The following is a 27909-nucleotide window of genomic DNA, read 5'->3' as shown; positions in this document are numbered from 1 at the left end:
AACCTGCTTTACATGCCGCTGGGTGAAATAAAAACGTGAGGAAAGATATAGCACCGTGAAATGTACTCGACAATCACTCATTACTGCTGAGCTGATGCTTGCGAAATACTTGATGCTTTGTGAAGGTCGAGAGGACTTCCTTAATAAACCCTTCAACACAGAACCTAACAATGAACACGAATAATTGCATGAAAGCGTGATCGAAAAACTTAAGCATTATATTATATAGTGCAAGTCTAAACAGTATACTCTGTTACGTCCACGGTACTGCTCATGTCTATAGGCGACGGTTACCACTTTCCATCAGGTGGGCCGTCAGCTTGTTTGCCAGTCTAAGTTGTATATATACAAAAAAAAAAAACAGAAAGATAAGAAAGTTGTAAGTTTCCAGGAACGATGTTTTGTTATAGAATCTTTGTCCCAAAAGGACTGTATTTTGTTGTGTGTGAATGTTGTCAAAGTTGCAAGCTCTACGGCCACAAATGATAACACCAATATGCCTATTCTATCTGAAGAACTAGTCATATGTATATAAACAAAAGAGAAACTGCTTTTTAATAACAAGTTTTTATTCTTTTACGACACTGAATGTAATAATGTTGTCATCAAATGCCTTCCATGTAGAACAAGATATTTCTATAGACCAACATCCACTGTTATCTGGAGCCACACGGAGAGCAACTGTTATCGCATTGTAAACAGAGGCTGTGAGCCAAATAGCATACTCGTCGTCTCCCTCCAACCAGGCACCTACTACGTAAACGTTTACACGTATAACATGAATTCGAGTACTTATGACCAAAATAAATCACCCAATACCCAAAAATAAGCAAAATCTAAAGAATATAATACAAAACAACAAAATCACTTTACCAAGATAAAATAAAAATGTAAAAAGCTTCCCATACCGGGAATCGAACCCGAGCCTCCTGGGTGAAAGCCAGGTATCCTAGCCACTAGACCATATGGGAGATACCGAATTTGTCGAAACTGTACAACATTTAGTCACAAAGACAAACCAGCAATAAGCAATCGATAACATTGTTTTACGATACGAATTTCATTTATTTCATGATAAAGTCATAATACTTATAATACAATTTTATAACTTATAATAATTAGGATAATAAAAATTAATCTTTTTTTATTGTATATTTATCTACGTAAATATATAATTTAAAATACTCAATTTACAATCCAATATTTATAAAAATCACTGTCTATGTTTAGAATCAATTTCAAACTACGTAATAATTAATTACGCCAATAATTTACCACAAAATTACTTGCACATTCATTCATATATACCTAGGATCGGAAATAATTCATTGGTTGGAAAGAAAAACAAATAATTAGACAGCTATGAAGAATTACCGCTGTTAATTATAATACACGTTACATCCTGTTAAACCTATCATCAACGATCTATCCACTTTATCCGTAGATAAGACCCCATCTATATACATATGTATTATACATACAACTAGTTATAACAAATCTGTGTATTTTAACCTATTATGACGGATTAACTAGTCAAGTAGCCTATTTAATGTACAAAGGTCATTGAACTTCCGCAGCCAAAATTGTAATGCCTGTTGCTGAAACGGTGTGTGTGGTGGGGCGCGGGCGGGGACTGGGGCGGGGGCGGGGGCGGCGGCCAGAGGGTGCGCGGTGTGGTGCGACGCGGCCGGCGAGGTGTGGGGGTTGACAGTCTTTGTGAGCAGTGCATGCACCGATCGATATCCGCTGTTCTGCAGCGCACACTACCCGCACATCACCGTCCGTATCCGTGCTCTCGTCCACTGTTTACATACACCGGCGCCTGCTGGCTGCCGTATTGTTGGATGTCTATTCGATAGTTACTACTTATGATTATATTATTTTCTTATGCAACTTATTTATAGCAAACAAGATGAGATGACATAAAAAACACCACGTTCATGGGAGGTGTGGGTAATATATAACGATGTTATTTGTTATTCATATATATTTATTAGTTTATATATATATAATTTTAGTATGTATGTATATCAATAGTTAGTAGTACCGCATTCTAGTATTCTGACACTTCCCTATGGTTGACTGGGAGAGAATGCTTTTAGCATTAAGTCCGCCATGTACATTTTTTTTAATGGATGATAATGGAATGGTATCCCCACCCGCGCTATCGGTATACACCGGCGGGGCACCAGTGAAGAATGATAAATGAGGATGAAGTAGGTCAGTTAGCCCATCGTGACGAATTCAACAAGAATTGTTCACGATGGTTTCCAGGAGAAACCACGTGGAGGTCGACCTAATAAGGCATATTGCTAGCAATGGGGCTGTCGAACTCCATCGCTAATAATCCCTTTTCCCCCTATACTCGTACATATATTTGTACTAATGAATAAATAAATAAATAAAATATGTATATATTTTAGTTACAATACCTGTATACTAATCCAATAATGAATATGTTAAGAGACTTAACATATTCGAAAATAGATATCCGATCTATATGGGCGATATCGAAATGGCTGATGACCTTTTTCCACCATCACTGTCCAGAGAACTCCAATACATATATTGTTATCCGATCCGTATCTATATTACATGGGTTACAATAGTTGCTTATCATTAGACGGGCCCTATATATACATAATTGCCACACACATCGCAAATAAAAAAATTAAGTACGGGATGTGACTTGAAACTAAGAAAACCAATTACCCGTCTGTCATGAAGAGCAGTTACTGGCTCAATGATCGTAAAGCTCGCATTACGACGCGCTTTGCACTACATCGTACATTTCCTAGAAAGTATACAATACGTACATAAAGGAATGGAAAACACTATAAAACGTTTGTAGTACACTCGTGTACGTGTTGTGGGATTTCGATGGGTTTACAAATAAATTCACATCTGCTGGGACGAGGGCGCGGTCTGTGTATGCAAATACGCGGTAAATACACAACAATAGGCGGCCACTCCGAAACTCGCCCAACAATTACCGTCTTTATGAGCCATTACAATGATTGGCTATTGGCGAATACATACCTATTATACGATGCGAATCCATAAAATACCTCACTATTGTCTATTGTGGATGTGAAAGTGAAATTTATTTGTTTGTATTACCGCTTGGCGCGTTAACCGCTCAAATAATCGTCATGAAAAGTTTTTTTAATGGATGATAATGGAACGGTATACTAACGGGCACCAGGGAGATGACAGGTGAGAATCAAAAAAAACCAGTCAATTAGCCCATCGTGATGAATTTCACTTGGAATTCAGCACGATGGTTTCCAGGGAGGACCACGTGGAGGTCGACCTTTTTGGGCATATTGCTAACAATGAGACTGGTAGGCCGCATTATTAATTACGTAGTATTTGGGATGGATAAAGACATAGTGTACTTTTAATGCCGGTAAATCAACCCATTCCGATTCCCGATCACAAGGATAAAGTTACGCGTAAAAACTACTTCATGATATTTACTTTTTTGAAAGAAATACGTAATGGACTGAGGGCATAAATATTTATATCTTTTCTGTCTTTAATGTTTTTCACTTGTTGCGCCTATGATTGCGTATCATGGAGCGACAACTGCAGTGATCATATGTCGACGCCGACCGCAACAGTTACATTGCGGTAAACTTATTTTTTTTTTACAACACAGGAGGCAAACGAGCATGCGGCTCACCTGATGGTAAGTGACTACCGCCGCCCATGGTCACCCACAACACCTACGGCATTGCAGGTGTGCTGCCGGCCTTTTAAAAAGGAATATGCTCTTTTCTTGAAGGTTATGTTGTACTTATAACAGAAAGGTAACTACGCAATTGTATTTTTAAGCTATCGCGGTGTATTCGACATTCTTATTCACAGTTTAGGAGCCGAACGGTTAAAACACTAGGCTTTGAGCAGCGATTTATTAATTTGTCTGAAGATGTCTCGTTTAGAAGTGAAACACGTGTCGCAAAACGTACGTGAACAAAATGACAGTAGGAGATTGATGGCTAATATGGAAGGTCTTGGAACTTCTGGTAGTAATAGTGATTGTCAATCTTCGAGTGTTGGTAGTCACATACTTATGGTAGTGGTAAGTACCAGTAAGTATTCGGAATTCTCTTTTATACAAAAGATATTAGAAGGTAGTAATTGCAAAACTACAATTAAGAAATTAGTTATTGATTAAAACGGTTGACTGGTTAACCAAGAACATCAATTAATTAGCTAACCAACAAAACAAGCGTCAATAGCAAACTAAACGCAGAAATATCTCGCAAAAGAGTTAAGTAATATTATAACGAATCATGATCTGCTATCGAGATTAGAAAAGTTCTATTCGGGATCAAATCTCAGTTAATCCCCAACTTATTAATCTTTGCAACTCCGGAATCAAAGTGTAGGAGTATACTTCGATATATTTACTCGTATTTTAATTTACAGAATATTGGCCGAGCCGGAAATTTTGTTTCGCCCCTACTACTACCTACTGGGAACATGTTTTCTTATTGGTATAAAAACTCCTACCCCACAAGTCGGGGCAAACAAAACACATTTACAAAATTTGATTTAAATCGGTTGAGCGGTTTCGGAAATTCGATTGAACAACAAAACAATTTTTATACATTGATAAGATACGCGTTAGTAAATAGCAATATGAAAGGATCACCAAGTATAATTAAAATGAACAACCTCACCTTGGTACCTATACGTACAGCAAACATGCTTTTTATTAGGTACCTACTGAGGTATTGTGTGATGTAAGTACCGGTTCCTTAGACGACGTCTCTTACCTGTAAAGATAAAACAAACGTATGAAGATAGGCAAACTAACTTATAAATTAATAACTTAACAAATATTTTAATTTATTAACATAAACCAGTAACATTTCCAGCAAAAAAACTGACTTAAAGTCAAACCGCGCACCTGTTGGAAAGTAGAAATGGTTGCCAATAGACATGAACTGTTGTTTGTTGTACATGCCATCGCTTACCATTCCAGAAAAGCAAAGTGCAATGCCTCCATTTTCGACCGTACCCTGTAATTTTACTGCCATATGCCGATTGCTCAAACAATGCATAGTCATGCAAGCCTCAGCTTGATATCAGAAACACTGGTGGCACAGAAGGAAAACAGTAGAAAAGCCTGCAATGTATGACTTTCGTACAGCTTCTTGTTTTGAAATTTCACACGCACACAATGATCCTACTTATCTATTGTGATAAGTACATATACATATATGTATATACATAATAAATTATTAATATATTATATAATAACATGAAATCATTCAAGACATGCTGACATTTAAGCAATAACCAAAAAAAAAAAAAATCAAGAATAAAAACAAAAGTAAGTTCAGTGAAATCTTAAGGTAGAGGACATTCTGTCTCAGCTTTCGGTAAATAAACAGGAAATTTCTTATATATTTGCATCCCGTCCAGTTTACTCAGGAGGCACGGTAAGATTACAAGCGGACTGAAATAAATCAAGTGAACTGTCCAAGTGGCCGGGAACAATAAACTTATGTTCATATTTAGTAGACAGGCGTCGTTATGAAGGCAAACCAAGTTGTATAACAAACACTAGGTAAGTCAGTAAATGTTTTTAGTAATTGATCAATTGCACAAACGATTATTCAAATATCCAAGATATAGGGATAACCTAGACATAAAAAAACTTATAGAATTATGAACCTCCATTACCACATAGTATAAAAAATCAACGTCAAGTAGATAGCACAAACAAAATTATATGCGCCCCTCACGCAGCTGATCAACAAATACTACTTAATTAAAATACAATTTTTACCTCAGTTCGTAATTTGGCGTTCTATAAAGAGTAATGATAACAATTTTCTTTCCTACCACGTAAATATTTCACACTGACGACCTTGCAGACGGCAGGGCTAGTGTGCAAGCGGAGCAGAAAGGGTCCAGCGATAAGCCTCCCGGGGCCGGCCTCGAGTTACACGATCCAATGACTGTAGAGCCAGCCCCTCATTTACACTTGAAAAGTACGTTATTTCGGTACACTTCACTAACCTACTACGCAATACCGAAAAACGCTTTTAAGAAATAGATGTAGCAAATACTAATACAAAATAGTATATATCTCGCGAGTTCTTGCAAATTTTTTAAAGTTTTCTTAAAATACAGTTATACGATACTAGCAGTTGCTTGCGGTTTTGAACGCATGTTCATCTCTGGACTTAGTAGTTTCTATCATGAATTTTTAATCAGTCTATTTTATAAGTATAAATTTATCTGAGATATAAACAATGACAGACATGTCGATAATGATAGCAAAATTTTCTTCTCGATTACAATACCTGGCTAAATTACACATTTTCTTAGATCTTAACAATAATAGTCATGTGTAACCTGCATCCATCGAATAAATACACTAGGTACAAGCATCGACTGAAATACAACCAATAACGACGCTCCATGTACAGCATTAACTTGTACGGCATTGCCACTCGAAAGCTTTTCTTCCTCATCGGTTACCGGTTCTTCAAGCTGTATGATTGGATCACTGCCATTCAAGAACTACTCGGAAACTCGAATAACTGAGTAAATATTTTTATAATATGATCATTATTTAAATATAGATTATGCTTTGCGATGTCAACCACGACAAAATTAATTTGAGACCAATGCGTACGGGACTGTCTATTGCAGCTACCCCGCGAGAGTCTGAAGACCGTGTAAAATGGAATAACATCATAAGAGAGGCAACAGACACCTTTCAAGGACACGACCTTCAGTAATGAAGAGGACGAAGAGAGAGAGAGCGTAAATAAATCCTATCAAATACATAAAGAATAAAAAAAATCGTGCAACAACAGAATACAGGCGAATCGGGTATCTGTGTTGAAAGAAATTATCCGCTTAAAAATAATCCGCTATACGGATTGAATAGAAATTTAGAACGTATGTAGATCTCGTGTAACAGCACTCGTATGACCGAATCAAATTGGCCGTACACCACGGGGCTGGCGTGTCGAACGTTCAGAGTGTAACAGCACCGCGATACGTGATGCGTGTGATTGGGAAAGCGCAGTCCAGTTCCGTGGCGAAAGTCCCGCTACCCTGCGAGTAGCGCAACAGGCTTGGCTCCATTAATTGGCCATTAATCGTATAGGTTATCGGTCGCTAATAACTAGATTCATCATCATTTAATTTCTATAACTACAAGTGCATTTGAATAACGTAATGACAAAATTCATGATTCGTGTTGATAGAATAATAAAACTGGGGATCTACAATGAAATGAAATTCAGAATTTTAGGACTCAATTTTATATTTTCGTTCATACCGTAATCGCCATAGTAAATGAGACTTAATATTTTATTAGTCATAAATCTTACCATAAAAGTCCAAAGGAACGAAATTTTAATATTTTTAAACGGTATGTATTGATGTAATTTTAACATAAAATTTGGGTTTCGTTGGCCCCCGAAATTTCGTAAGACATTTTATAGTAGTCTTTCTGTACATGAACCGTCTTAATGCAATGCTAAAACAGACCAAATTGTTATACTGGTGTGCGTGTATAGCGATATCAGAATGCATAGTTAACTTTGTATCAAAGCGTATCGAAATAACAAACTTGTTTGTGACTTTAAACGGAAGAAACAAATTCTGCTAACAGTTTTTAGCCATACGTCTAGAAAATAACTGTCATTTAATAAAATGCATACCGTACGAGTATTACTGATAACATAATTAATAGATAATGACTGAAGACAAAAACTACAGATTCTTAACATGGCATCCCGATACTCGTTGCATAATTTGGTAATCTTGTTACGATTCGTTTGCCATTACCTAATATGCTAATTGAAACAGATCGAAAACAATAGTGTTTCGCAAAATTATTGGAGAGATACGTTAACGAGACAGCGCGAAACCAATAAACAGTTACTCTAATGTTCATTGTTTTGCTTTTAGGCTTTCTTCTTTATTATCCATACAATACACGAGCAGGATCTTCCTTTGCAAAAAAAATCACAAAGTTTATACGAGACATAGATAGGAGTAAAGTTTGACGATTACCAAAAGAATTATCATAATCGGTTCAGAATTGATGAAGATATGACATAATCGTAGAACAAAAATACAGGCGTATTGAATGAGATAGACAGATAGATACTCTTTATTGTTTCCTCCAATAGATTACAATAGTTAACTTACTATAGATACAAACAATTACAAGAAATAATCACAATGAGAAAACAATGGGCGACCTTATCGCTAAAAGCGATCTCTTCCAGGCAACCTTTGGATGGAGAGGAGTAATTATAAACAGTGAGTAAGAATTTGAAAGAAAGAAAGAAAGAAAGAAAAATATTTTATTCAGTGCAATGTAAAAAATACAATATAAACAACAAACGAGAAAAAAAATGAGCAAATAAAATGTACATATAATTAAACTTAATTTACCATAATTAATTTCCCTTTTGCAAGTCGCTACTGATAAACTTCTGGGAGTTTCGATTTTTACATCAAATTAGAAATCTGCACGTTAAGTCAACGTATACAATGAGGATACTTTGTATACGTAGGTGTATAAAAATATCGGCACCGTGAAATGTGTGCGAAGCTGTAAGAACACCCCTGAGAGACGAGAACTTACGGCGTCGCACGTGACCTCGCCGGTGCTTACACTGAATTATTGGGCTAACATAGGAGACTTTACGTGCTCGAAGGTGCGCGAAGACATAATATATCTACATATATCTATCGAATAAATTTACTCTCGTTTGCAAATACATACAGCGACTTAAAACGTGTACTTTCTTTTTTCATCGATAAAAGAACTTCATGTCTAAGGGCGGAAGAAATGGAAGCCTCGCTATCATACTTTGGGGTTTGCGCTATCGGTTGAAGCTGGCGGGACACCAGTATTGAATGATAGACGAGGATGAAATCATGTCAATTAGTCCATCATGACTACTTCACTAACCACGATAGTTTACAAGAGTTGACCACGTGAAAATCAACCTGAAAGGGTATATTATTTACAATAGAGTTACAGATCCCAATTACTTACAATCCCTTCCCCCCATACTTCCTTGGGTTTGAGCATATAAGGCAACCGTTTATCTCAAGTACTACTGATGGTGAGTATTGGCCATTGACTAGCTGTGGCTACAACATCGTCCGCATAACTAGGATAAATATTTCTGAATATTTAATAAAGTCCTTATCACTGCCCCATATTAGAGACGCGTATGCCACAAGACGATTGATTAAGCTGAGAAAACAATATTTTTATTTATAACATTAGTAAGGAAGGAAAATTTAAAACATGACATTCATATGGGTACTAAATAAAGATGTTCATCACGAGTACAAAACATATTTCCAAATATATAAAATGTAGTACAATATTACGCATGTATTGTACTTCATGTTATATTTAGAAAATCGATATTTCCACCGCAAAACATTAAGGAAAAGAAGTATTAAAAATCATCTTGTTTCTAGAGACTATGGAATTTGTTCAATAAATAATTTAGTGGGATAGTATATTAGCATCATTATTTAGAGCCCACTAAGACTAAAGTCTTGGGATAAATTTTTAAATGTAAAAGTATCTCTCCAAAAGTATGTCTGACATTCGCTAACGCTCTCTTGGGCGTTGCGTGTAAAATATAAATATATAACCATCTTTTTTTAAAGTCGGTAAAATATGGTCAGAGATAAGTAATAGCATTAATAATTATCGCCATGTGCACCCCGGCATAGAATGGGCCACCCGTTCCTATCCCGTAGGTGTCATAAGAGGCGACTAAGGGAACTCAATGGCAGAGGAATAGACAGTAGCCTCCCTCTTAAAACATCTTTAAAAGCCTAACTGCGATTACCAACCCGTCTGCTAAGCATAGCAACTACTGGAAAACTCTTATGGGGAAGGCTCATATTCAGCAGTGGACAGTTAACGGCTGAAATAATAAAAAATAATAATAATTAGTAATTATTACTGTTATATGACAGACAAGATGCCATTTCCACAGCCGCGTCGTTGCTGCTCATTCAGAGAACATTCCTTGAAACTGCGAATGAAACGAATTCGGCAAGGTCGTGGTCAAATGGGTAATTTAATAAACATTACAACACCATTATACAAAAACACATGATTTGACGTTATATCATACTTATCCTTCAACGTTGGCAATTTTAGTCATACAGGAAGATATGCAGGCTGATTTTAAAGCAATCGATTTTTTTTTTATACAACTTAGAATGGCAAACAAGCTGACGGCCCACCTGATGGAAAGTGGTAACCGTAGCTTATAGACATGAGCAATACCATGGACATGGGGGAAAAGGGATTGTTAGTAATGGAGACTGAGAATCCCATTGCTAGCAATATACCCAACCAGATCGATCTCCTCGCGGTTCTCCCTGGAAACTATCATGGTTAATTCCTGATGAATTTATCATGATGGGCTAACTGGCCTGTTTTCATTCTCATCTATCACCCTTCACTGGTACTCCGCCAGCGTATCCCGTTATCGCAGGTGGGGTTACTATACCATTTTCACTCATTAAAAAAAATACCATGGACATAACAGAGTATACTGTTTCGCCCATGATACCCCCCCCCCCATGCGTTGCCGTCGAATAGAATGAAATCAACAATTGACAACACTGAATAGGCCATCATATCATTTCTGTCTATTCGATGTAATTTCTCTTATATTTGTCTCTATTTCAAACTATCTGTGCCCGCGACTTCATCTGCACATTGCGAAAGCGGGATATATTGTTTGGCCGAGACAGAAAGTATCCAATGTCGTTCACCACACCAAAACCTACGCGTACGCGAAATATATTGACGATCGGTTAAACCATTGAAGCGCTAACAAACAAATTCACTTTCACGTTTATAAATACGGAAGTAAGGAATTTAATAGCGAATTAATTAAAAAAAAAAAACCTTAATAAACCCATATTATTATACAACTGTACAACGAACTTCTATTTTGTGTCTACCTTGATCAACAACGTACCTACTGTGTGGAAAACTACCGCGAGGTAGTCGACCTGACCACTGCTAACAATACACCCTGTATTGCTAGCAGTGGGGAAGCTAGACCCCATTACTAACAATGTCTTCCCCCCACCGTCCGACAAGTGACGGCGAGCACAAATGGCAAGCAATTCGCTGGGGGGAAAGGAAATGGAGACTGAGAATCCCATTGCTAGCAGTATACCCAACCAGGTCGACCTCCTCGCGGTTCTCCCTGGAAACTATCATGGTTAATTCCTGATGAATTCATCATGATGGGCTAACTGGCCTGTTTTCATTCTCATCTATCACCCTTCACTGGTGCTCCGCCAGCGTATCCTGGTAGCGCAGGCGAGGTTACTATACCATTTTCAACCATCAAAATGGCAACCGCTTTCTATATTGTTCTCACTGAACGAACTCACGTGATGATTACGAGGGTGACTCACAACTTGTTTTTATAACAAGTAGCTAGATTTTGATGTGACAAAAAACAACAACTTGAACTGTGACAAAATTATAGACTAGTAACCTGCTCTTATGGAGAGAAAGTCGTGCCCAACAACGCAAAGTTAATAATTTATTGTGACAATAAGACTGTTTTACAATCGGTCCAAATGAGCATCATATACGAGACCTCATTCACGCAAAGCTATGTGCTTCTGCCATCGCATTACAGTAGTCGTCATTACTTCAATGGTGCTGCACTGCGAACATGATGGATTTTCTACAAACAAATTATGTTTATTTTTTTTCTATACAACTTAGAATGGCAAACAAGCTGACGGCCCACCTGATGGAAAGTGGTAACCGTCGCCTATAGACATGAGCAGTACCATGGACTATCCTATGTTTGTCATTTGTCATGGTTTATCCTAGAGCCACTAGTCAGCGCTAATTTTAATTTGGTCATAAACCCTTAAAACGACATTGATGTTTTATTGAACTCACACAAATTGTGCATGTACGTACACGACACTTACACAAAGGGAAATTGTGTCCGCGAACAAAATATCCATCGTCTGCGCTGGCTACAAATGGATACCGCAATGTTCTCCATCTTGTAGACGTAACCACAAATGATACTAAGCCTTGAACTATTGCCCAATCGCAGTCCTTATAAATTAATAATGTGAGAAAATAGACCCGTTTATCGATCACTCCGTTCCTTTCAGATGTTCAGCCGACCGTGAGATTCAATCAGATTATAATGATTAAATCCACTACTATCAATTACCCATAATACGCCTACGAACACAATTTAAATAAATTAAAATAATTGGAGTAAGCTCTCTAAAATTGTCAAAAAATTTATAAAAAAAAATACTTCCCATACCGGGAATCGAACCCGAGCCTCCTGGGTGAAAGCCAGGTATCCTAGCCACTAGACCATATGGGAGACATTGGAAGCTTTAAAAGTAGGGAACATAAGAGTGTTATTGGTGTTTATCGTTGAAATTATATAGATGGTTGTAAATACATTTTATTACTAAAATCATTGCAAGAACAATTAATATTATAAATGCTTACAGGTAATAAAAATGATAAATATCAATAAATCAACGGATGAAATTTAGAAGTAATTCCATTTATATGACGATCACGTATTCACTCACAGATAACAAAAACAAAGGCGATAGATACACCCAATTGGAATTATTTTTTAATAAAATAATAATTTGATTGGGCTATTTATTTATTTAAAACAAATTCTTCCTAGCTTCTAATTCGAGAGAACACCTGTTTACGACCCTGAGAGTTAGGTGGGCGTAGTGGTAAATCATTGGGGTGAAAGTATACAATAGATGCGCGCTTACTGTGCATCGAGCGCCTGTGGCAAGGGTTGCTTCGATCGTTCTACTATTTATATAGGTTAATACAGGGAGAGCCCTCGTAGACACTTGTACGAACAAACTTTTATTTATAGTGGCAAAATGGCTATTGCATCAGGGAATAGATAGATAAATACTCTTTATTGTTTCCTCCAAAAGATTACAATAGTAAACTTATTTTAAATATAAACAATTACAAATACGCAATATATACTTATAATAAATCTGTAGAGAGGTAAATTCTGTACATGAAATATATTTCCAAAATAACTATCAGGGGGTCAATAAAATTTTTGTTTGTCTGTCTGTATGTTCGTTATAGTAACAAAAACTACTCGACGGATGTTAACGAAACTTGGTACAATTATTCTCCATACTCTTTTGCAGGTTATAGTATTTTTACTTTTCATTACGCTACGATCAATAGGAGTAAAGCAGTGAAGGGAAATGTGTCTGTTACATCAAAACCACCGAACCGTGAGGAAGGACATAGGCTACTTATTTTACGAAAAACGACAGAAACGTGGACGAAGTCGAGGGGAACAGCTAGTCTTTAATATTAATTTATTGAAAACTAGCTATTTGCCCGCTACTATATTGGCATGGATTTCAGAAAAAGAAAACTCAAGAAAATATACTACTTTTAGATCGTGTATCAAGATGAATGTATATACCAGATATTAAGTTAGGCCTTAAAACCTGAAACAAAACTTAGAAACTGCATTCAATTTGGTGCAGTAATTTGTGCATTATCTCATAAATATCTGCCATGTACAGACAGACATCATCAGGTTACAATTTTACTATATTAGTAATATAACACTATATTTCCACGTTATAAAACATTATTATTCAGTTCACTCAGTCACTCCAGCCCCTTATAATGATCCATACGAGAGCGCTGCAATCTTTACAATGTACTAAGTAAAACTTTGTGCAAAAGTTGTATGCAAGTACACGCATAGTTGTGTTAGCTCAGCTCAAAGTTCAAAGGATGAAATGCAGCAATGAAGTTACATGGCGAGGAGACAGAACATCTTAGCCCTCAAGATTGGCAAATAAAAGAAAGATACCATACTCCAAGTAGTATAAAACAATATATCAGGCTCATCTCGCCAATTCCATGTCGTTATAAGATAACATTCCTTCATACGAATCGCAGGATTACGACTTGAACAAAAACTTTCAATAAATTCCATAATCGAACTCAAGGCCTGCATTGAGAGTGAGCGCTAGGCAACGGCCAGTCGAGTTTTTGCTATGACACAATACTGAAAGCCGCTGACACACGACTATGGGCCGCACGGCTCACACGTTATAGTCTCTTATCGCTCGTATGGAGATAAGAGCATGAGTCATAAGAGAGCAGGAGAATGACCGTGGCGTAACTGTAGTTGGCTTTAAATGTAACCCAATGAACCAGATAGCTTTCAGCGCAGATGCTCCGGTGACCGCTTTGATCGCACTTCGGCAGATAATCAGCAGACAATGCGGCCCTGCAACGTTACGAAATATGCTTTGTCTAATGACTACCGCCTCCGCCCTCTGTACGTATTAAAAAATACGTCCCGACTAGCTGACTTATCAACTCGCACCCTAAACAGGATGGACTTAGGAAGATAAAACTTTAAAATATTCTCATAAATAAGAGGAACGTGAGCGATAATGGGTTCCAATAGACAACTATTAATGCAGATATGAAGTCATTGTTCAGTACCAGCGTAATAAGTACATTTTACACTAAGAAAACAAAAAGCGACTTCGATCGAGATAATAACAACATTGACCAGTAATGTCGATTTGCTTATTTTAAAACTAATAAAACGTACATTTGAATGACGCGATGTTTCACAGATTCAAAATATTGTGGCTTAGAACGCGAATTCTGTATATAAGAAGTAAATTTTGTTTTAAAACAAAACAGTTTCATCAACCGTGACAATATGATTATGGGTTTAACGCGGAAACCTGGCAGAGAACTGGCAACGTCCTAACGCAAACAAGTATATATAGACGAATCGAGACCCTTAATACAGAAACTCCTTTTGAAAAAGTCCTTTAGAAACAGCTAATTTATACAATAAACAGTATTTTCTTCGAAAACCCACAACGGTATGATTACAAAGTACAAATAGATATTAAAAGTAACGTTGTTAACTACAAATAATTAAAATTTTAACAGACTTCCAATATCCGAGTTTATGGGCTCCAAGCCAAATTGCAAAATATTCGAAACGACGAATAAATAATTATGCAAAATCTTAATTACCAAGTAGAACCAGTTTCTATAGTTCCATATTCCAAGTTTAGTTTTTGATCAGAATATATCAAAAGCAGACACGAAAATCGTATTAATACAAGACCGAGTTTGGATCGTTCGATTCTTTTAAGGATAGAAGACGAGATTGCAGCTCAAATGATAACAACTACCGTAGCCCATTGACACTAAAGACACGAGCGGTGGAGCTTATCAAAAATTAAAAACTGTAATTAAACAATAAAGGCAATTTCAAAATTATCTAAATGCCAGCAAAGTACTTAATATCTGTTAAACGCAGTTTCAATTGTGTACAATTAGATTTAAAGGATTTTATATCAAGAGGTAAGTATTCTATAGATAATTTTGTATCCACATTTACAAGAATGATATCAGCTAAGAATTACGAAAAAATAAATACATAGATATTGTCGAAATTCAATCGATTGCAACTAATGTTTACTTTTTGTTATAAAGCCTAATAATTACTATGGATAAGTATATATATATATATATATATATATATATATATATATATATATATATATATATATATATATATATATATATATATATATATCTAAAATATATATATAATGAGATATAAATAAAAGACCGTATACTCAGTTCAATCATAAGTCAATAAGATTGATTCCCTCAATGAACCGAGTTCTCACGACGTACGAGAAAATAGTTTATAATAATAATAATTGTTTAATTAATTCCATAGCCTATATCCACGATAAAACAGACGTATTCACGTGGGCCCAACAATAGATTTCTTAAGAGATTTAATCACAAATTCAATTTAGGTCTCTGTTACTTCATTAACTGGTTGTCAATACTAGATAAATAGCTAAATATGTGTGTGCGAGTGAGTGTGCGCATGAGTTGTGCAAGTGAGCGACCCACTTGAGCGGACCCGGACGGGCGCAGCTGCGCGGCTCGATCGGTTGCACAAACTGGAGACATCGCGATGGGAGGGAACATCACTTTGACCTAAATTATAACAAACCAACAAGCGCTATGGCCCATACGCGTTTATAGCGGTCGCTGTTGCACAAACATCCCTCTGGTTGACAAAGAATCAACTATATAAAGCCTTATAAACGAGACAACTCATATCTGGTAGGCAAAATGGCACATGCAAACTTAAAAAGAAATGCACTATTGCTAAGTTTCACGAATTAAAACAGAGTAGTGCTAGTTAATTTAACAAACAAATTATTATAAATTGACACTGGTGTCCTGTCTCTTGTGACAGTAATTAAGACATCCATCCCACTAACGGTTGCTAGCCATTCCATTTGTAGTAGGAGTATCAAAATGTGGTTTCAAGTTCTAGCCCTCTAGGCACGCGAATCCGTCGATAAAATCCTCATCACTAGCGAGTCTGTAAGATAGAATAAGATAACAATATCCGATGTCTCATTCCAACTCATGAACTTGCTTGCGATAACGATTTCGTTGTTGGAATCGTTTGCCTCTTGTCCAGGGGTGGGCTGAGTACTAATGGACATAAAATAAAATAACTCATTATATTCTTATGAGTTCACTTGTTACATATTCTTCGTAGACTTCAATTCAGCAAGTCATTGGAACGTTACTAAAGTAAATTCTTGAGATGCTAAGCTCCGATCAAATACTTCGGAAGCAAAATAAATTTTGCAACATTTGTTTAGAGATAACATTAAGGTAGAAACTTAGCAATTCTTAGCAGTAATCGTACATGCATCATATATAAATGCAGTGGAACCAATACTACTGCGTATAGCGACTCGTCTTTCACTGTTCTAGGTATCAGCTTATAATGTATTTAGAAAACAGACTGTAGACACAATGGTAACGACGCTATGTGAATATGAGCAGCGACTCGCTAACACAATGCAGAGCAGCGGGACCTGTGTATGGTGCGCTAACATCGACGGAATCAATTGATTCGGCCTTCGAGCTCCCCTTCGGTCCGGACACATTGCAGATTAGAGTATAAATTACTGCTAATATACATGTGCGAAATATAAATTCGCACGCCGACATATAAAGTGGAGTAAAATGCACTAGATTGCGTATCATCTTTAGCAGTATTATTATAAATATGAAAGCGAGTACTACAACGGCTAAATCTAACGATTTTGCATAAAAAGAAATTTGGCATACTGATACATAGTACTTGGGATGAAGAGACTCATACTACTTTTTACCCTGGTCATACAAACGAAATCGCGAACACATGCAATTACTCATAAACCCTAAATGTAAAACTTTAGGTAATTGTTCCTAAATAACCTTTCCAGTGGCCAGAGTCCTACATTATCCCATGACATTGTTTTTATCCTAATTTCACGTGAACAAAGCTACGAGATAAAACTAGTACTTAATAAACTGAAAATATGGTCAATCTATTAAAATAAAAATATTACGTAACGTTTTTTGATAGATTACAATAAAAAAAACCAATGAGAATAATTGCTCAGCTATACAATGATGCACACATCAAGGCTAAAGTAACCATTTTCTAACTGCCACTAAGGTCACAAAATCAACAATGCTAATAATATGTCAATATTGTACAGACAAAATATACTACAATGCGGCACACAACTGTAACGACAGCAAGTTTTAATCAAATAAGTGGGTACATTGTAAGCACAGCTGCAAGACTCGACCGTTAACAGTTCGTATAGTTATGCTGAATACTGAAACTTCACTGTATTTCGCTACACTGCTAACAAGTCCTCCCGTACTTCGACATAAAATGAGCGCTCTATATGAATTTCCAGGAATGAAAAAGGCGAACGTGTGACAATCAAAGGCAGCCCGTCGTCAAAGGAGGCAGGAAGAGCGCACTAAACGCAATGCACCGATTACGAAAGAGGTCGAGTGCCGGGCTATGGCTTCGGGCACGGGCGCCGCAGTGCAGGTGCGACCCAATTCCATGAATGCGGGACACGCCGCCCTCTTGTCCACACGAATAGAGCCGCCGGTATTTGGCACAGGGCTAAGAATCTGGTGCACAGCAATAGAGAGTTATTCGCTGAATCGCAACCACAACATAGCCGTTCACTTCCGAACAGGACAATTGGTCGACGATTCAGCACTCGTTGCGATATATTATGTGCATAAGGTAACCGGGGGGGTAGTGCAACTCGGCATGTGGTTATTAACTGGCATTGCGCTAACTGCTAAGCCGCGTTGTTACACGCAACGTAAATAATTTGGAACAAGCGATATTGTCACGATAATTAGATAGGCATAAACTATTTTCACTATGGACAGAAGGAGGAAGCACTTTCAACGACATTTGGCAATGTTCCAAATCAACTTACAAAAATACTATACATTGCAATGTATATCGTATCAAAATATGTTTGGGAAGTTAACGTAGCTCGACCTAGTGACGTAATCAGCTACGCAATCTGGGCAGCGTCATCTTGTTTTACGTGAAACACGTCGCACTGAAAAACGCTTTCCACGACGTGCCTCCTGAAAAAGTACCAGGCGAGCATGAGCCGATAGTAGCATTACCATTGTTATCAGTGATGGCGACACAGCGGGCCGAGGGAGTGGGGCGAGGGGCGGCCTTCGTGACGTCGCTGCTGCATCTGTGTTAGCGCTAACAACTACAGTAACACGCAAATATCTTATCAGTGGCTTTGGCCATGAATTGCGATCGTTGTCACATAAACAAACTGCCGCGATGTTATGATAACCTAGTAGAATACGCAAAATTTTATCTAAACTCACCGTATTTCACTCATATGCTTTAAGCGAAATATTTCTAATATTTACCATAACAAATGCAGAAAATAACAAAATTATAAATAAAATGTAAAATATATTTGATTATGGTCCATTTAAACTGAGACCTTATATTTTCTACGGCGCAAAAAAATTAAATCTTTCCGAAGTAGATTTAATATTTCTTATTTACGTTATAACATAAAGGGCAAACGAGCATTCGGCTTATCTGCTGGTAAGTGATAACCATCGCTCATAGACACCTTCTGGAACATCAGAGAAATTGCCGGTGTGTTGTCGGCCTTAAAATATGGAAAATTTAATTAAATTTTAATTTTATTGTATATAAAAAAAATTAAGAAACTTTACTGATTAACTATTTTAATCAGATAAAATATGAATATAAAATAAAATATCATTATTCGAGAACAATGCACTATCACTAGAGATGAAACAATAGGCACGGCCGTGGGATGGGACAGCCGCTCGACGTTGCAGCGCCACAATCCCAGTGTGAAGGTAGGGCGCGGAACAATCAGCGCACCGGCGCGGCAGCGGACAAACATCCGCCGACGAGGCGACCCCCGGAGGTTCTCAAACAAACGATTATAAAATGAAGTACAACAAGTGAACATCTTGAGCAGTGTTTGAACAATGCACTTTATATTATCCAATACAATTGGAACATATTTTCATTCTAATTGCTGTATACTTACAGCTACTTTTACTCGATTGTAGCTCGAAATTCTATACGTTATTTGAATGTAAGCATTTAATAATAGTAATACATTTTATTTCGGACTTTTTGGTCCATTAAAGCTCCAAAAGTTTAAATTTTAAAGTCTAGTTTTAATTTCTGAAATGCATGTATTCACCAAAAGCTAAACTATTGCCAGTCCGCCTGCCTAACGTGGTAACTACTGGCAAAAACCCACCAAAGAGAAACTGTCTATGGGCAGGCCTATTTTTCAGTTGTGGACAAATAATCTGATATAATGATCATGTATTTAGAGAACGTCAAAAATGAAATACATAACAGGATGACTAAGAGTATATAAAATCGTTTGGGAATCACTTCCCTTTACGAAACATTGTTCTTTCGTTCAGTAATATTTTGGCATGAGAACTCTAATGCTGCCAAACAGCTTACTCTTGTACTGTGTTCCGATTTGAAAGGAATAATATGGCCACTGTGACTCATAAGCATCCTGTTATAAGAGTCGGCGACGCGCAACCGATGCCTTTTAGTTTTAAGCGTTCATGGGCTGGCGGTGACCGCTTACTATCGGCCGGATCGTACGCCGTCCTTGTAGGATAAAAATAATTTTCCCGTAGAGATAATTGTTCATTTTTTGCATTACAGTATATTAGTCTGGCGTAAAAAGACAGCTTCGTTTTTACGTCGAATACGCGGGAATAGCAACAGTATCCTGAACATGTTTGTTAATAAATTGGATAGTCCTCTCGTGAGAATGCTCGCCGAGAGGACTAGATCATTATTAGTGATTAAGTATTAACATAGTTTTTAAGTACACTTACTAACAAAAATGGATCCAAATTATCTAAAAAATAAATAAATAAATAACAAGTTTAACGTCCGTAGTTTAAAATTATAGTATTGCTCTACTTATAAATTGTAATCGGCTACCGAGCTAATTAATATTTATCACCGCCTCAACTGTCGGCCGAAGTAAATCTTGGGTTTCATTACTTGAGGTGCACTTACAGCCCTAATTGATTCGCGTCTTTACATATTAATGTATTACGTGTATGTATATACAATAAGGCCGCATTCATATCTAACGCAATTTTATAAAACCAGTAAATAATTTAAAAGCTCTTTCCACAAAACAAAAACAGCGAAATCAATCGTGTTAAAATTATATGGAACTAACAAGGAAGTAAACTCTATTGATTGTGAAAAAATAAATTTGAAAAACTATAATTTAAACCTGCCCTTTTAAATACCATAATAGACTTCACAGCACAATTGTAAAATCCAAATTTCAATTTTCGATTAGGCCCTAAATTGCGATAAGTTCAATGTAAGACCAGTTTGATTTATCCATGTACACGACAGCGTGGAAGTGAATGACGTCAACGTTGATGATCGTTGAAACTTTATGGCATTTGGAATTATCTGTATAAAGAGCACTTGTACTTCCTTATGAAGGAGAAACCTAATTAACGGGTCTTGTATAGTAATAGCTTGACGATCTTAATTGTGCAGCAGTAACAACAACAACAGGTTTCTTCAGGGTCGGCAACGCACGCGTAATACCTCTGGTATTGCAGGTGTTCATAGGCTACGGTAACCACTTGCCATCAGGTGGGCCGTATGCTTGTTTGCCACCTCAGTGGTATATAAAAAAAAAGTAACACTTCTTTATAGTCCGTGGTACGGGATCCTTCTCCACAAAAAAAAATTACAACAATTTATATTGCTTATATTTACATTATAATTTTTTTTTTATTTGAAAAGAACGATATTTAAAAAAAATTATAAACAAGTCTATTTCAATTAAAAAATATTAATATTCCATAGTCCAAGCTCTGCTTAATTTTTTTTTTTTGATGGGTGAAAATGGTATGGTAACCCTGCCTACGCTAACGGGATACGCTGGCGGAGCACCAGTAAAGGGTGATAGATGAGAATGAAAACAGGCCAGGTAGCCCACCATGATGAATTCATCAGGAATTAATCATAATAGTTTCCAGGGGGAACCGCGAGGAGGTCGACCTGGTTGGGTATATTGCTAGCAATGAGATTCTTAGTCTCCATTACTAACAATCCCTTTCCCCCCAGCTCTGCTTAATTTGGGACAATGCGGCGCCATGTCATAAGTGTGGTATTAACATTTACATTTAGCGCACACATTTCATTGTGCCATTCTTTGTCTCCGTCGATGTGAATCGACCCTTAGCTAATAAGCACCAGCCTTTCAATATAATTTTATGACGGGCATTAACAGGAGACCATAAAGTTCACAATACTTACGTACTGTATCTATCTGTACTAATAATAAAATATGTTTGTTTGTGTATGTATCACGTAGGAAATTAAATTACTCGTAAAACTGTTGGTATTTTTGTATATGTATTTTTTATGGATTGAAAATATAATGGAAACCGCGCCTGGACTATTTGTTGGCTTGATTTACACTTACGGATTACCATTAATAATGGGCTCAAATCCAACACTAAGTAGAGTACTGGACAACCAATTTGTAGATACTCATAGCACACAAGCCAATAACAATATACATATTCAAAGAACTCTTTTCTCCTACATTCTTCACGACTCTGGAACGCGCTTCCTGATGCCATTAAGAGACTACCGACTAAACCGTCTTTCAAAAAAAACGTTCACGCTCACTTTTTTACTTTATCCGAACAGTAAGTGCTTTATATTATTCCCAATATCGTGTATAATATAGTATATGTCATATATGTGTAAGTATATTTGTTATTCATATATATTTATTCGTTTATATATGTAATTTTAGTATGTATGTATATCAATAATTAGTAGTACCGCATTCGAGTATTCTAACACTTCCCTATGGTTGACTGGGAGAGAATGCTTTTAGCATTAAGTCTGCCATGTACACATATTTGTACTAATGAATAAATAAATAAATAAAAACTATTCATCAATATAAAATGTTTATTTTATATGAGGAACACAGGAGTCAAACGAGCATGCAGCTCACCTGATGGTGACTGATACCGCCGCCCATGATCACCCACAACACCAGAGGCATTGCAGGTGTGCTGCCGGCCTTTTAATAAAGATTATGTTGTCGTATCGGTTCAGAAAAACTGCTGCTGGCAGTTGATTCCAAAGAGTGGTTGTGCGTGGAAGAAAGTGCTTTGAAAAACGCACGGTGGAGGACCGCCACTGTTCTAGATGGTTGGGATGGAACTTTAGTTTGTGGCAGTTTGTATGGTGGTGAAAATCAGTTTGTACAATGGATACTGGACAAATAATTTGTACATAATCATCAACATGCAATGTTTGTACTATATGAGAATTGAACTGACAATCACCAGACGGTTAGAAGATATTATTAACACCTAGACAAGGTGGACAAATAAACAAACAAACGAGCCACCGACACTGATATGTCACACCGCACACGTGTCGACACTAAATACCACACGCAGTACGCACAGATGGACAGTTCAACTTGCCTTTTATATAGAGACCCGACGAACTTATAGATAAGAATACGTACGACTAGGGCTGCTAGGAGGAAAGGGATTGTTAACAACGGAGTTTGACAGCCCCATTGTTAGCAATATGCCCTATCAGGTCGACCTCCACGTGGTTCCCCCTGGAAACCACCGTGAACAATTCTTGTTAAATTCGTCACGATGGGCTAACTGACCTGCTTTCATCGTCACCTATCATCCTTCACTGGTGCCCCGCCGGTGTATACCGATAGCGCGGGTGGGGTTGCCATTACATTATCACCCATTAAAAAAAAATAGGACTGCTTGGGTACGGATTCCCTCAGATTTGTCCGATAGGCGATGAATTAAAAAAGAAATCTTAGCTTCACACGTTAATCGCATTATCTTTTTATGCAATTGAAAAGCAAACAGCCATACCAAATTGCATAAACGAAATTAACGATAGCTGATGACGCACCTGATTGAATGTGGTGACAACGACCTATAGGCGAAAGTTATTCCTATTCCCGATAACTAAAGAGCTACTCTTCTAAATAAATTAATGAATACAATGTTTTTTTTAATACCCCCTGTATTAGGAGGTATGAGGTATATGAGGCATGCAAACGAGCATGCGGATTACCTGATGACAAGGGACTACCGCCGCCTGTGAGCACTTGCAACAACAGAGAAATTGCAGGCGTACTCCCGGCCTTTTAAAAAGTAATATGCTTTTTTCTTAAAGTTTACAATGTCGTATCGGTTTGGAAATGTTGCTGGTGGGAGTTGATGCCAAAGCGTGATTGTGCGTGGAAGAAAGGACCTTAAAACACACACGATGAAAGACCGCCACTTATCCAGATTGTTGGGATACAACTTTAGTTTGTGGCGGGTTGTACAATGGTGAAATTCAGCAGCAAGTATCAATCCGAAAAACTTCTCAGAACACTCCCTACGACACATTAATGATAAATTGCAAAGATGAAATGCAACGTCTCAACGCAGTGTAAATGGGACAAATCGGACAGTATTTGTTTTTTCTTTTATTCAACTAAAATGGCAAATAAGCTGATAGCCCTCTTGATGTAAAGTGTCAACCATTGTCCACAGACATGAACACTACCATGGACATAACAAAGTATACTGTTTCGTCCATGATACCCCATGAGTTGCCATTGCTGAGGACTAAGGTCTCTATATATTTTCACATGTAATTTTTTCCGAGGTGGTTTCGATTTCATTAAAATGGTTTCTGAAATTTCCGTCCGACGCACCGTTGGCAATGCATTCGTAGGCAACCCTAGCTACGGTCTGCTTTATTAGTTCATGTTTCTGTTTGACGCACACAAGCAGACGCAATTATATGAGCAGGGAAATATTGAACGGCTGAAGAATTATGATTCAACGTTCCCTTTGCCACTTCTTATCATTGTTGTTGGCTGTACTGTTCCGTATATGCATTACTTGCTTATTCATAAATGAGACTAAATACCCATGTACTTATACAGAAGTTGCAAAAATTTAAATCTTTGTTACTTGCTCGACTTAATGCCCGCGTCTTATTTATTCATACCAAATTGAACATTAGACAACTAATTACTAAATATGAATATATCTCGAGAGCAGCAAAGAGAAATATTGTTCACCAAATTTCCATCCTTTGTATAAAGTATTTCTAAAAAAAAAGCACTACTTCAGTGGTAACAAAAATATTATAATATGGATTTTTTATACAACTCAGAATGGCAAACAAAGTGACGGCCCACCTGATGGAAAGTGGTAACCGTCGCCTATAAACATGAGCAATGTGACCAAAGGGAGAGAAGAGAAACCCTATAGATTAAAAAAAATTAGACGATGCATGCATGTGCATGGAATCATATCTATGTATGTTAGTGCGTGTAGTGTAGTAAGAGAATAGTTTGTTTATAAAGGGGTTTAATATTGGCCAATTGAGCACTGCACGTGCTGGCTCAATGTATCGCTACATCTTAATTATTTAATTTTCTTTGTTATTTAATTTAGTATATTAGTTATTTCTCTCATATTAATTGTGAGTTGTAAGTCAATTGTTAACACGTTGAAATATACGTCCCTACCAACCTCATCGCCTCAATTCATCCCGCAACAAATTAATTTCAGTTATTTTCATTATTTATTTATTACATCAACTGGATGAGCTTTATAGTCTTCCAATACGCTCACCAATTATATACGTATAGCAGTGATTCGAGCCGGCTTAGCACAGTTGAATAAAATTTTCAAATATATTACATAACCTATGTTATGAGTTTTTAAAATCGGTTGAGTAGTTTTTGAGTTTATCCATTACAAACAAATTATCAAATCCTTCTTCTTTATAATATTAGTATGTATGTATTTAAATTGTGTAGGTCTGCAGTTCGTACGCGGCGAACTGTGTGCTGCGCTCACGCACGCCCTGTCGGGGTCAACACCCACGCACTAGCTACTTAACTTACCAAGAAATTGTGCTCAGCACAGTTTATACGACCCGCAGTCGCAACCACGCCATACCTATACTCACAATAACAGGAAATCAAAGGAGTTGCACGCAACATTTTCACACTACATTTACAATTTCAATACATTTTGCTCTGTAAATCGAAAGGTGAGTTCAAAACACCAATCAATCACGAGGCGAAACGCCTCTATATAAACAAATAAATAAAAATATATTTTGTTCTAGTAAACTTAAATTACAAGCATTATTTGAATAGTCATCCCTAATTATAAGCATTTTATAAATCTACCGCCCATTTCAGCATGCAATTTTAACTGAAAAGAACGAGCAAGAAACAAGTGTTGCGTATTAGATTGAAAATATTTGAATTAAAAATTACGAAATTGTGGATTACAACTAAAGATTTTATTTAATAAAGAAAAATGGTAGTATTACATAAATAGATATTAAATATCACAATATTAATTTTGATACCAACATGGAAACAAACTTGAAAATCGGTAAAGTAAAAAATCAGTCACAGAAAAACAGACCAGACAGAACCTCCTCCTCACGGAAGTTGACTGCATTACTGCATCTGCGGGCCTGGTATATGTTTTTTTAATGGGTGAAAATGAAATAGTGACCCCGCTTGCGCTATCAGTATACACTGGCAAGGTACCAGTGAAGGATGATAGGTACAGATGAAGCAGGTCATTTGGCCCGTCTTGACGAATTCATTCACAATTAACCATGATAGAGTTCCCAAGGGGAATCGCGTGGAGATCGATCTGATAGGGTATATTAATATCAATGGCCCCACTACTAACAATCCCTTTTCCCCGACTAGTATTTATTTATGATATATAGGATAAAAATAGCCTATGTCCTTTTCCATCCAAACAGTATGTGTATACTAAATTTCATGACGTTAGAACGCCAAGAAATAAACAATGAAGTTGCATTCACATTTATTATATTAGCGAGGATTAAATTGGAAAAATGGTTGATCAATCATTTCATAACAATTCTATTTAACAACAAAACATCAAACCAAGTTCACTTGTCCATTTTAATAATGACACAACAGCAAACTGTTAAGTCGTTAACTCGCATACACAATAAGCAAACGCAAACGCAAACAACCTTGGCACGGCGGTCGCGTGAACTCTTGGCCCAAATTAGAAAGTGGCCACTCCGCCACACCACACACGTGGACCGACCGCCCATTCAACACATTAATATTTGCCAAACACTGCGAATTAACGGCCACTTGTGAGTCAAGGGTGCGGGATAATGACGTAATGCATACGATTAATTCGGATACAAAGAAATTAAAACTGAGCGAAATGACTCAAGCGACTCCGAAGCGAAACAATCAACCTGATGACAATTATTATTGTTAACAACAAGAAATTTTGTATATGTTGTAACAAATACATTACGGGCTACCAGTGGGAGGGCTTTTTTCCGTGTTTCTGCTGTGTAGCAGTTGCGCTTTGCTTGCATAGCTACGTTTTGGTTTGAAGGATGGAATATGAAAAGTGAAATTACAGAGACATATTAATGTATTCTGTGATGTATAGGAGTATGTGATATAGATGAGTTTTCTTTCCATCAGCTTGTTTGCAATTCTAAATTACCAGCTTCATCGATATCTTGTTTTTGCCCATTTATTTGGGGTCAGCGGAGTGTCCTCTTTTTCTGTTCATTCCTTCTTCATTCCTGGCCTCGCTCCTCTCTTATGCATATTATATTTCACACAGTCCATCAATCTTTTCTTCGATCGTTACCTTCCTTTACATCCACTCACTTTCATATTTAACACCTTTAAAATATAGCTTTCATTCGAAGGTATTACACGATGTTTGCCATTCGAAGTATTATAAAAGAGAAAAGAAAATATTATAAAAACCTATGATAGTGCATAGTAACAACCTAATACAACAGAGTATAGACAGATAACTGACTACTTGGATCGTCGTTAAGGTTCAGTTACGGGAAATAAACTGTTATGAATCATCGTAATAAATCTTAATCTAAGTCTAGACCGAATATTGGCAGTATAACACACACATACTCGTACTTGTTGTAAATGTAAGAATAAGAAATAGTGTCTATTTCTTGCATATCAGCAAAACTATGACAAATGAAATAATTTGGATGACAACTGGCTGTGTTCGAAACTCACATATCATCCTTCTAAAATTATAAATCTGGACTGTACACAGATATATACATTATATTATATATTCTGGACCTAATCAATTACTATATATAGACTAATCGATTATGTTTTATAGTGGTGCAATGTACGATATTTTTTTATACAACTTAGAATGGAAAACAAGCTGACGGCCCACCTGATGGAAAGTGGTAACCGTCGCCTGTAGACATGAGCAGTACCATGGACATAACAGAGTATACTATT

General features: G+C 36.9%; 1 protein-coding gene and 2 non-coding genes across 5 annotated transcripts in view; all 3 read right to left on the bottom strand.

Annotated features, from left to right (window-relative positions):
- LOC113515712 (prominin-like protein) overlaps positions 1–27909 on the bottom strand; it is a 94373-nt gene that overhangs the window by 51439 nt on the left and 15025 nt on the right. The window lies entirely within an intron of this gene.
- Trnae-uuc (transfer RNA glutamic acid (anticodon UUC)) lies at positions 900–971 on the bottom strand. Its single transcript has one exon. It is a non-coding gene; the product is annotated as a tRNA-Glu (tRNA).
- Trnae-uuc (transfer RNA glutamic acid (anticodon UUC)) lies at positions 12342–12413 on the bottom strand. The gene has a single exon. It is a non-coding gene; the product is annotated as a tRNA-Glu (tRNA).

This window comes from Galleria mellonella, unplaced genomic scaffold (genome assembly GCF_026898425.1).
Source record: "Galleria mellonella isolate WM207_F2 unplaced genomic scaffold, CSIRO_AGI_GalMel_v1 utg116, whole genome shotgun sequence".
Classification (NCBI taxonomy): Eukaryota; Metazoa; Arthropoda; class Insecta; order Lepidoptera; family Pyralidae; genus Galleria; species Galleria mellonella.
Note: the sequence above shows the minus strand (reverse complement) of the source record. Positions and strands in the feature narration are given on the sequence as shown.